Source organism: Anopheles coluzzii, chromosome 2 (genome assembly GCF_943734685.1).
Source record: "Anopheles coluzzii chromosome 2, AcolN3, whole genome shotgun sequence".
In the NCBI taxonomy this organism is placed as follows: Eukaryota; Metazoa; Arthropoda; class Insecta; order Diptera; family Culicidae; genus Anopheles; species Anopheles coluzzii.
Window position 1 is genome coordinate 34858160 of NC_064670.1, and position 12832 is coordinate 34870991.

At 45.6% G+C, this 12832-nt stretch overlaps 1 protein-coding gene and 1 long non-coding RNA gene across 3 annotated transcripts in view; one reads left to right on the forward strand and one right to left on the reverse strand.

Moving 5' to 3' along the window:
* Positions 1-12832, forward strand: part of LOC120950071 (M-phase inducer phosphatase-like) — a 117562-nt gene that overhangs the window by 59589 nt on the left and 45141 nt on the right. The window lies entirely within an intron of this gene.
* LOC125906479 (uncharacterized) lies at positions 7638-8403 on the reverse strand. The gene is made up of 2 exons (XR_007451840.1): positions 8183-8403; positions 7638-7909 (listed from the first exon to the last, which is right to left on the reverse strand). It is a non-coding gene; the product is annotated as an uncharacterized LOC125906479 (long non-coding RNA).

Below are 12832 nucleotides of genomic sequence, written 5' to 3' on the forward strand. Positions count from 1 at the left end.
GGAACGGGTGCGGAACGTGACCGGGGCAAAACTGCGGCATGCGTCTTCGTGCATTTCGCCTACTCTTCTCCCTACGGTCCGGGATTCCTACTCGAGATCACCCTTGGTTGGGTCTGCGCCTCCCGCTCGAGGAGCCGAAAACGCGCACGTACCGCTCATTCCCTGAATGTCATTAACCTTTTTTTCCTTAACTCCTTCCCTACCCCTGAATAGCCTTTCCCGCATGTACTCCCTTTCCCATCTACCGATGTATGTCCGTCCACACCCAACCTACCTCTCTGGGGTGCGGTAAATTTGCGACCTCCGATTTCAGCCAAGATTGTCACGATTTTCGCGAAACATCCCCATTTGGCGGTTGCATCCTGTGGGCTGTGGAGGAAAGCAAAAGGCTCCAACCTCCAAAGCAAAGGGTTTTTTTTTTCAGAGGGCCCTGTTGTTAACTTTTGACGGCGTGTAGGCAGGCTCGCCCGGCCACGAAGTATGTGGCGATTTGGCATTTTATGTGTACCCCATTCATTTCGGTTTGTTTTGTTGGTTCCTTCGCCCTGTTATCAAGGCAGGACCATGGAATGCAGCCCAGTGTTACCAATTGATCAAGAAGTAGCCGACAAGGTAAGGGGTGTGTGTATGTGTAGGATGCGGTTGTTTTTGCGGCTGTCTGCCAAAACGATTATAGAATGGGGAAAGCCGGCACAGAAGAAGAACTCCTTTTCCTGCTTGGAGCGGTTCGTGGGTTCTGCCGTCGTCCTGGATGGGGGACGCACAACATAAATTATACAACCGGCACCCATCGAATGGGGGCTTCCTTTATGCTTTTGATTGAGTGGAATATAAAATTAACGGGATATTCTGACCTTTTTGTTTTGGCTAAGGCTACAGATGAAAAAAAGTGATTCGCACCGAAACATTCGTAATTATTGTGTATTTTGGATGGCGCTCATTTTGAAAGTAATGAATAAATCTGTGCTCATTGCAAATCCGTATGAAATTTGAAATTTAATCGTAAACTGCATTTTTGACAGTTTGATTAAGAACTGTTCTGTTCTAAAAGGATATGATGATCGCGAGATATGCCAGATTAGTGACGGGTGCTTTATCATTTTTCCGGTCAAATGTCCGCGGGATATCTCAAAATGCACACTGCCTTTACGCTTACCATATGATATCTTCAGCATAGGAAAATCTTGCATAAAAGAGGCAGCGAACATGATTAAATAGCCACAACTAAATTGAACAATTGCGCTGCGGTAGTTCTTGAAAAGAGAGGTCGAGGTTTACCTTAAAAACTGAACCGGAACGGATGAAAGTTTACATTTAAAGAAAAAAAAATCGATTAATGAGAGCCTAATATTCATCCGAGCGTGTGAACTATCCTGAGCGCATGCCGGTGAATGCGGGGTTTTTTTTTTCAAATAAAAATCTGTTTTGTTGCGCTATTTCTCACCTTTCGGTAAGAAAGTTTGCTTTAGGTTGGTGTAAAACCTCTCCTGGACGGTTATGTATTATCATTCGGTGCCTGGAACAAGGTTAGGAAATTAAACGCTACGGGAGATGCGCTAAGGCGGTAACGCCGGGCCAGGTCCTGCGGAGACCCGCCATAGGCAATTCCTGTGGAGATACACAAGAAAATGGAACTAATTTTTGAGTTTGTGTAAGGTTCTAGCAAATTCCTTTATTGTACCTTTCCGTTGCTGTCCAAACCACTGACCGAGAGCAAATTGTGAAAAACAGTGCTCATCAGGTGAGAATGATATTCCAGTTTTTTTGGTAACACCATTAATTCGTTACAGTCACATTTTTTAATTTAATTTTTGGATCAGAGCGCTATGCTTCCTAACTTTTTTTTGAATGTTATTAATTTTTTCATCTTGTGGAAGTTGGTAAGCAAGTCAACTTCCCACGCAAAGCAAAAAGCTACGATCGGCAATCCTCAAGAGGGACTGGGCAGCTTTCTTCCGTGCGCAACAGTCCTTTTCATCCTCTCGATGACGTTGATTAACTAATGATGTGGCAACTTTCTAGAAGTGTGAAAAATCGTACCTTTTTTATTATTGAAGTGAAAATAACACAACACAGTAGCAAAAAAATGGACACAGTAACAAAACATCATGCCTAAGGACTCGTTTCAATGTGTGCAAATTGAATGTAGCAGACATGAATGAACATTTCATTCCCTCTAGATGGGATGATTTTGAAAACTCGCACTCCACACATGCCAGAGATATCTTGCAGTTTCATCTTCTTCCGCTGGGAATTTCACATTGCAATAATCTTCATCAAGCCTTCCGGTGTTGACGGACTCTATCGAATGCCCCTGGTCAGTTAAACTCTGACCTGCGACATTCTTGTTGGGCGGAATGATTTTTCTCACCACGATCAAAAGCACACCTTCTCTCCACCCGTTTCTCGTACGTCTGTTGATAAAGCGTTGAGCTTAGCCTTTCGGTATCAAAACCCAAGCCCGGGGGTTTCAATGGGTCAATCGGTAAACATGGGATAATCGACCCAAAGTTACCTTTCACTGTGTGTTGTTCCACCTAACGACAATCAAACGTGTGTTTGTCTGCAGACTCTGTGCTCCTGTGCCGGGATCGCTATAGTTCTTGCGAAATCAAAACCATCACGGGAGGCCAGGCGGAAGGATCATCATCGCTGTACAGTGCTGGACGGTGGGAAAAGTGGCAGGTTGCAAGCCGCCGCACGATCCATTTGGATCAATTTAGGGAAACGTTTTATAGCAATTTTTCAAACGCTCCATTATTCTTATCGCTCATTTGTCCTTTCTCTTTTTCGATCCTTGCTTAACAAACTGTTCCATGCTTTCATGCTTTTCACTCGTTCAAAAAGGCTCGGTTCCAAAAAACGCCATACAGTAAAAAGGGCAAAAAAGGTCGAATTATTTTTCATTATCAGCAAATATAGAAGCTAGGCAAACCTGATGGAAGGAGGAAGAGCCTTTGGCCATTGGGAGACCCATTGAGAAGTGGAGGTTGGAAGCTGCTCAACTGCGCGCAGCAACGCTACACGTTTCTCCTTTTGGCGAATGGCAATAGATACGTACAGGTTTCATGGCTTTTCATGTCCAGTTCCCTCGGTCTTGGTGATTCGTAGTTTTACTCTTGCCCTTGCTTACCGCCAGCAAAGGTCTCCCTGAGTTTGCAGAACAATACCGGAAAGTGTGTACTTTTTTTTTCTTCGACCGCTTCTTAAAGACAGCTCTCTGGAAGCCTAAGAACCCTCCGCTTAGGACATTCCGCAAAAAATTCGAAGAAGGATGCAACAATCGTTTCGGTACGATCGGGAAAACCGATCGGGCTAGTGAACCCTTGTTGCTGTAGGAGTGTTTCTTCCCTTTTGCGATGCTGAGACTTGCCCTGCCCTAGGGTGTCCTTGGAGGGAGGTGTAGGTGTGGGACGAACCCGGGCGACGGTCTGACGACGTCTCCGGGACCGGGTTCACGAATCATATGATCGGCCGCCGGGCTCAGCTGATCGCAGGGATCACCGGGAGAATCCTGTGGGAAATCACCTGACTCTTTGACAGTTTCCTTTGGTTTTTTTCAGCGACTTGATTCGTTTCGCCTCGTCTCGTCGCGCCTGCCCTTTACGGGGTCGTCCTTTATTCTAGCTCTCTGTGTGCCCTGAATTGCACATCACTGGTCGTTGTCCTTTCGAACGAACACAACACGCTGTCCATGGATTTAAAGGGCTCTTCGGATTGTGATGATGCAGTACGGTGGTTTGTGTTTTCTTCTTGTTCTGCTTGTTAGGATTCTCTCCGTTATCTATTTCAATCTGTTTCACTTAAAAAGTTAGATGTAGACTGGCTTTCTATTGCACGTCCTTCGTCTTTTTTCGATAAGTATTTTTAGTTTTTTTTATTATCGCACGGGTTTAAAGAAACAGGGCAGGATTTTCTTACAAAAACGGACGATGTGGACGGTTGCGGTCGTGTTGGTAGTTGGTGGTAATAAAACGTCGGGCAAAATGATTTGCTCGAGTGAAGCAACCTTCTCGCGTTTTTGGGCAACATTTCCCATCGATCCCATTCTTTTCTTGCATTGTTCCCCCCGGTGGGCTAAATGTTTAGCACGGCTTGTTCGATGTTTACCGATCGCCAATCGATTGATTGTGTGAAATTCCCACAGCCTCAGTGTCCTCTGTTGAGGCAAGAATCGGACAGAATTTATGTTGAGAGGGGGAAATTGGGAAAATATATTGGTAGCTAATGGTGGATGGCATCCAATGGAAGTAAATTTATTAATCATGACACGATCATTGTCGTCAGTACAGAGTAAAAGGATCGTTGGTGTTTTGCTCTGTTCTTTTTTTGTTGTTGTATGGAGGGATGTAGCTAATTATTGCGTTACAATAAGTGGTTTTCTGTATCGTTTTTGACATATTGAAATAGCTAGCCATAATTGTGTTGAAAAAATGTATTTTTATACAACATACAAACGCGTGGAATAAGACGAAAGACACATTTTGACAAAGACACAAAGACATACAAAAAAAACCTCTATGCTTCAGACCTTGATTGATACCCGCAAGACTGTGCTGTACTTTTATGGATTCTAATGCTGCTTCATGAGCGTTGCGTCAAAAAAATTTGATTCCTTCACATGGTGTGTAACATAATCTGTTTTTCTTATATCCTTACTCTGCTTGCTGCGCGGTTCGTTTTGTGATGAAAAAAAAAAATCAGAGGAAAGGCTTGATCCACCAGCACCGTCATGTTTCATTAGGTACCAAGCCAACCCCCTTCACTACCATCTATAAATTCCTCCGCTCTCTTTCTCCCCCCCAGTTACCGCGTTTCAGTTGGTGATTTCCCACGATCATTTTTAAGACCCGCAGCAAGCCTCCAGCCACCAGAGATAAAGTCTCGTTCGGTACTAACTCTAGGCGGTTGAAGAATGGGTTCCTGTGCGCGGTAGAATCAAGTGAATAGAAAAACACCATCAACCACCATTTCACTTTTCAACGCATACATTTAGTTGATGCGTTTTATGCTTCGTTTTACCACATTTTTGAAGCTGAGTGCGATTGATGGTAGGAAATAAATTCCAAATACACTTCATTTTGTGTCTGTATATTTTGGTAAGGAAATAAAAAAAAAGATAATAATTCTCACTTTGAACGGATGGGACATCCCGTGTAACATTAGGGATGAAATGAAAGGATAAACACGTATGATAATTAGGGGAAAAACCGATAGCGAGACTGACTCAATCGTTTCCTTCCCGAACGCTTCTTGTAATGTCTCTTTTCTTTTTTCTTAAACGTCTCCTACACTCAGTTAACGAATATCTTCAGTTTCTGTGCTTGCTAGTTCGAATGATAATTGATGCTCGCGTAGAATTACGCATTCCAACCGTGGTCACCGCGTGGAACTCCTAGCCCAAGGGCAAAGAGCCTAGGGAAACGGACAATCTCGTCACAGTTTGTGTTGCGCCCTTCGCTCCCCCTTCCTGCCCCAAGAAAAGAGGATATCCTTTTCCTGCATCATCAGCGTCGGGACGTCGCTAGCGTAAAGAATAGGAAGAAGAAAGCACACAAAAAACTGTAAGAAAACAAACAAAAAAATCCCTGTTTCCGCTCGCTTTAGATGATACACCAAGATCGTGCGGGCGCTAGCTCTGGTGTATCTGTTAGTCTCATCACAGAAAGTGGCCTTCTATACATTCTGTTGTCGTCATCGAAGTTGATTCTGTTTCCGTTTTTCGCTTTCATTACGGTACGCGCCAGGATTAACTGATTAAAGCGCAGTGCGTCGGACAAGAGACTGCGCAGAGACGAAACAAAGGCATTACAAATCTTTCCAAATCCTGCACAATGTTCCCAAAGGTTTGAGATGTCAAAAAGATGCGACTCACTCTGTGTAATCATCACTGGTGTGGAGGGGTATTCCGGGATCGCAAGGAAAGGTATAGCAGGAAGTGGAATTAATTACACACTGTTCACTGTTTCCGAAATTGTTATCTCTTTGCTCGGAAACTACAACCACAACCTGATAATTAGATTGACATAATCAAAAGCTCTGGTTAAGCAGAAGATCACCGAACAGCAAAAGATGTTTCGCTTCCATTTCCACCAAGGATGTACGTTTTATATCTATATGTGAATATGTTTATATCGATATGTTGTAAAGAGCACGAATGTCAATGAATGCATCCTTCGCTTCCTGGGTGTTTTATTCCCTCTTTTAAATATGTATGAGCATTGTACGCGCATCACTGTCGCTGTATCACTCTGGGTGTGACGGTTTTGTTGAGAAAAAGAAAAAAAGAATAATTCAAACGACACATTTCTTCCCCCCGTGTGATGAATCTTTCAAATGCATTCAAACCGAGTACCTTACGAAGCTAAAATTCAATTTTAAAATGCGCTCCGTTGTGCTGATGATAAATTCTTCGAAACATCTTAACTGATGGTAACGCAATTGTTGTTGTTACCGTTCGGGGATTGATGTTGTTCTTACCGGGCGAGCGAAGGAATTCTTGTCCGGCTTCAATTGTAAACCCCAAGAAAACGATCAGTTGTGAAGTGTGCGGTTTGAACAGCGCTTAGCACACGGCGCAGGATTGAGGACGCGGAAGGTAGGCAAGCAACCTGAGCAGAGGTGAAAAACTCAAGTTCATCAATCATATGACTTTTTGAAGTACGGGAAGACATCGAATGAAGGAGGCGAGCGACAGCGAGAAGAGAGAGAGTAAAGGGAGCTCCGTCAATTTTGGCTTGGTTATCTGTTTGGCTTTCGGTTTCTGGCTCAGAGTTCCGCCTTGCGGGACGTCCTTCCATCATCATCCAGTTTCAGCTACCACCACCGCACACCTACCAGTTTCGGCTTACCGCTCGACACGAGCTCGTCGAGTCGGCAGCCAAGCCCGGCTTAGCTTTCGCGGTACGACGATCCACGGCGCGGCTTTGATTATAATGTAGCGATGGTCATCATCCTTGATTTCTGGTTCCTTTTTCGGATCCAGCCGAAACCGGCGATGGTTGTGATGGGGATTGCAAGGATTTGTTGTTTTTCTTTATTTGGGTTCTTGCTGTAGTCGAAGCAGATAAAGTTTTTATTTTTATTGGTCGGTTCGGTGAAACCCTTACGGAGCAGGTTTGATATGCTTTCGATTACGAAGCCAGTCACGGAGAAATGCTTCAACGTTTCTGTGGTGTAGAATCTTGCGTTTGTTTTGATGGGACCTTTCGCAGAGTGTGTGGGTAGACTCAAACAAAAATGGAAAGGTTTTGTTATTTTGTGGCTGTAATTTTCCGTTGTCAGTCAGTAACCGAAACTGTTCCTTTGACATGCCTGTGTTTACCTTACGGCAGTCAAAATGTTACAAAGTGGTTAAAATGTGTGTAAATCGATTGCTTAATCGGTTTGTTAACTTTATCGGTTATTTAAATATGTGTTTGCTGGAGTTCAAATACTCGTTCACCAAAAAAAAAAGTATGTAAATGTACATTGGTAATCTACAAATTGCACTTACCAAACGTAACTGTAAGTGTAAGTGCAAGTAATGATTATTTGTACTTCTTCTCGTTCTCTCTCTCTCTCTTTGTTACACCCATTAATGTTAGCAAATACATTAACGCGTGCAGGACAACAACAAAAAAGTACTCCAATTCGGGTGCGATCGATTAATTCTTGAATGAATGTACTCAAGCAGCTTTATTGTCGCATTTAAACACTTTTGCGTTTCTTCTTTTTTTGCACCGACAGTGCGCTGTCGGGTATGTTTAACTGTGCAGCAAACGGTTAGGCCCGTTATCTCATCCGCTCGTGCTCTTGAAAGTATGCCTTACGGTACTGATAAGCGTGTGTGCATTTCTCCTTTCATCCTCCCTGCTTGCAGCGTTGCAGTTGCCGTCAATCTAAGCTGTACGGTTGCTTCCGGTAGTATCTACATAAAAAAATGGCATGAATGAATGAGTAATCCTCAGGATTGATGAATGAATGCATTCTCGGGGTTATGAAAAAGGAATTATTGCTCCTTTTTTATTGTAACTTGTAATGGTTTGAGCACCATTGCGCTATGATGTAATGGAAGGGGGAGGGAAGGGGGAGGGATATTTTGCTCTGAACGACATTTAACGACATTTGGTGTACGTGCGACATCAAACAGCCCAAATACCCATAAAAGGAATGGCTGAAAGTTGGTGAACTTTTTTCCTACCTCGCTAAACGAATGCCGCGTACTCCCCAAAACGACCACTATGGTTTTTGATAAGGAGCTGCCTCGAGTACGTGCTACAAAACACTACCTTTGACTGTAAAAAAATCCAAGTTTTGCTGCTTTGTAGCGATAGACTATCATGTGCCGGAAAGAAGGAGTAGAGGAAGAAGGGCAAAAATATTGCGACTCCTCGAGCAGCTGACAGCGCAAATGGGAACCGATCGGGCGATACACACAGGGTCGCATGAATCTAATCAGCTGTTTTCAGTCAACATTTGCACACGATTTATGTGTGTGCTCTTGGGGCTACAGAATTTTGTTTTGCTGATTTTGAGGGAAAAAAATGGAACCATCTTTCTGTTTTCCTTTTTTTGGTACAAACCCATCATCTTTGGCAGCCGTCAAACCATCGGTATCCGGAGTCGTTCGGCTCTATTTACATTTCAATAGGTCTGCTTGCTGTTTGACGATAAGGCCACGTATAGATGGTCGGGAAGATTACGGTGGACAGTGCGCAGGGTAGGAAAGTTCGCATCGGTAGATGGGGTTTCCTTTGCTTCGCTGCTATTTTAAGCAATATTGACAGATTAGAGATTTAAAACCATAACAAAAAGGCTTGCTGCTTAGATTGTAGGGATTACTGATTGGTTGTGAATGTAGTTTTGGAAGTACAGCTCGTTCACAGCACGCGCTTCCCCTCGATCAGTGCACACACTATCAAACTTCCCTTGCCTAAGTATTAATGATCCAAGACGCGTAAGATCGTGTAAAAGACAACCAACCAGCTCCTCAGTACCTTCGCGGTGTCTCATCAGCACATCGTTTGCCTCCGGCTAAAGGAGACCGTGGCCTAAAGGCGACGGACGCGAATCACCTGGCAACGTAAACCAGCTCTCACAAACAGATTTGTGTTTTTTTCTTCTGTTTTTACGTTCCCGAGGTGTATGCAGCATTCCAACCGAAATAAAATGTTTGCTAATTTCGGGCAGTAACAAAAAGCGTAAGGCAAATTCTCAGCCGCGTACAGCTCGCACGCTCGGCCGTCTTGAGCAGGGAGGGCAGGCCTATGCTACAAGCGGGCAAACATGCAGAGCAGAAGGCCGGAGGTGCTCGTTAAACGAATAGCGATCTCGCCTATCGCTGTGGCGGCAAACAGGCCCCGAACGCGCCTTTTAGTTGGCAGTTAGCGTTTGCGTTAATGCACGATTTGGTCAATGATTGATATTTAACAGGTAATAAAGCAGAGGCAGCGGCAGCACCGAATTTAAGGGAGCAAGAGACCGAGATCGTAATTAGAGAGCAATTGAGAAAACAGAAACGATATCTCCTTAGTGCGATGGGGTTTTTTTTTCTCCAGAAGGGTGGATCCAAAGAGCTAACCACCGATATCAAACCAGCCAGCCCCCGTTTCATTACAAATGTCACGAAGCATGCGGAGAGAGAGAGGGCACACGAGGTCAGTCAACTTTATGCTGTGGCTAGAATAGAATGCGGGCATGCCGAAGGATCTGGCGCGGGCTCTAGCGTTCACCGATCGTATCTTCTGCAGCATCATCTAAAAACCAAAGGTGTGCGTTGTGCTCGCTACACGCCAGGAGTGTCTTAAGGCTAGGCCATTTTATGAGTGGCCTCCCCCCACTATGTTTTGTGCGTTTTTTTATGACCAAGCATAAACCTCGCCCGACATCTCCCTTTTCTTTGCGGGGGAGCCATCCCTACATTGTATGTGTGTGTGTGTGTGTGTGTGTTCGCTTTTTGTTGTTGCTGTTTTGGAAGGCTTCAGGGCATGGGCATAAACTTGCCCGAGAACGAAAGCGTCTTCGTATATCATTTATTTTATCTCGCCACCCTCTGTTCCAACCCTTATAGAATGGAATCACGATCACGCTCGACGAGTGCGATCACACTCACCCTCCCCACTTCAACAGGAGGCCGTGGATCGAACGGCGCGAAACGGCAGGAGTGAATGAGTCAGGGTGGGTAAGGATTAACGATCAAAGGAGTAACAAAACAACAACAAAAACGGCTACATTAATCTTGAGTTCTCATCGCAAACGCGGTTTGACGTCGTGTCGGCAAAAACCGCAGGAACGTACGGAACGGGCAAGCAACCACCAACACCGCCGCCGTATCAAGCGAACCCTTCCACTGGTAGCCGATCCTCCGAGGAAAACACAGGAACAGCGCAATCTAACGCTAGAGCTTTATGTCTGGTTTTTGTGTCTCTCGTCAGTCATTTCCAAAGATCGCGCAGATAAGTGCGCTCCGCCACACGATAGGTTATCGAACGCTTGCCGAAGGGGGGAGCCCAGAGTTTTGGCGTTCCTCTGTGGGAGATGTGTTTTGCGATGTTCAGTTTGAAAATGACATAATCCTTTTTCATGCTTCAATTAAGCAACACGGTTCTGGAACTGTTTCTCAAAAAGTTTCTCACAAAATAACTTCTCACTGCTATCCTTCCCTTTGCTGTGATGTGGAACATGGTGCTCCGCCATTATTCCGTGCTTAAATTTATCAGCTGATTAACCTAATACACCTCTCATACACCGCTGTCCTTGGCAGACGAATCCCTTGTTTGCCCTTCCTACTGTGCCGCTGTTATGCCTAATTACATCATTCTCGCGTTTGACAAGCGGCTACATAATACTGCCGAGCGGTCTTATGCGAAGCTGCTGCTGCTGCTGCTGTTTGTTATTATTTACATTCCTCTCCCGTCTATCGATGTTGGTGGAATCTCAGCGACAGGGAAGGTCTCGGGCGGGATCGGATCCTCAGCCGCCCGTGTGCGATAAGGAAGAAGGGTCCCGGCGGGCGCTCCATCTTTGGGGCACGATTCTCTTTTCGCTTTTAATATGCAACGGTCGCTCGATTCCCAGAACTAAGCGCAATCTCTTTTGCGGGGCACGGCCGGCCGTTAGCGAATCCTACGAAATCGTTACGGCGTGCGCATCTCCCGCTGACGCACCCCCATCTTGCGTCGGTTGCACCAGGGTTGTCTGTAGCACCGTCCTCCGACCGAGCGAAGAGTTCCCATCCCCGGGGGATTCCTTCAGAGCTCGTTCGTGGACACCGGATGAAACAATAGTCGCCTGTGTTGGGCCTCCAGCAAGTGGGGGCCTGTCCGGGCCCAGACAGGTAGTGTGTAAGAATGTATATGCTCCGTCTCCTGCATAGCAGTGGGACAGACCCGGGCCAGTAGAAAGCCTTCGGTTGGTGGAGACAGAGAGACTTGGCACAAGACGACGCCTAAGAAGAGCAGCGCTTCGGGAACTGGTTTTTTTTGCAGAATCCACAAAAACAGCCCGTCAGAATGGTTTATGCTGCGCGCGGTGTACGGCGGTAGTACGGTGGAGCGGCCTCGCAACGAAAGCGGTGGCGCTGTGTTATGTCGACCGCGCTCCGGTTGGCGAAACCGGTTCAGGACTTCAAAAGGCTCTGCTGGAATGTGTAGCAAGAGGTGGTTGGGCGGTAACGATTGGGCAGGCGGACGGGCGGTCGAGCTTCTCTTTTCTCCACCTTTTGGTGGTTCGCTCTATCGGTGTTGTTGTTGCTGTGTGTGTGCGAATCGGCAGGAAATCATCGTGGCAGGTCCATGCCACAGACTCACAACAGCATCGCCGGGGTGGTGTGTGCCTTCGAGTGTTGGCTAGGTAGATATGTGTTTGTGTGTGTTTGTATATATATACATATTTAAGCTTAGATGGAGATTCTGGAGAAGTTCGGGGACCGCCGGCGCACTGTTTGTTAGTTTGGCATATTTCCCCTTGTCCAGACGCGGGAAGGTCAAGGATGATGTTCGTCTAAAATGGGCTTAGAAGAGCGTGAGAGAGTGTTCGCCTCCATCTTTGCCCATTGGGCCTAGCGTGCGCGCCAGTCCTGCCGATAAGCATCGTTTCCCTGAATCTATCTTACACGCGCGGCCGCGTTGTTTTAGCTGTTTGTCGTCCATTAGGTATCCTTCGCCCGCTCTCGGGTGTTCTTGTTTTTATTTACGACCGACCAGACTCTGCTTGCTGTGTGTGAGTGTGTTGGTGCGAATGATTGCGAAGTTTTGGTCTGTCATAGAGTGCATTCAATACCGGTTTCGAAGGTAATTCGCTTTAGCGCCGGAACTTAAGGGTTTTTGAGCTTTGCGACTCTCCAGCAAAGATTACAGGATAATGGATGCTTCAAGCGCGCTGATTTTACCAGTGCAAGAGCTATTTGGCGCACGGAAGAGCAAGATCGGGCAGATTGGAACCACGGACACAAATAAATACAAAAGAAATAATAGTCTGCAAATTGAGCTTTAACGCTCTTCTCCCTGCCAAGTTGAATTTGGGCGAGCCGAACATCAAAGCAACGAAGCAACAGGCCGAAATGGCGTGAAAGCCAAACACGGCGAAAGATGCGCAGCTAATATTTGCTATCGCTAACATGAGGCTGGCCTGTTGGACCGGATCGTATTTATTATTACTTCAGCACAACACTGTGTTCGGAAATGTCGTGCACGAGACGAGACACTCAAGAAGAAGGAATGTGGGAATTTTGCGTTAGGCAAAAAAAAAAAAAAGAAAGGAAACTGCTGTAATACTCAGAATCTTTTTGAAGTACAACCCAGCAGCCGAAACCTACACTTGCTACGAAGAAAGCATTTACATATTTCTAAAA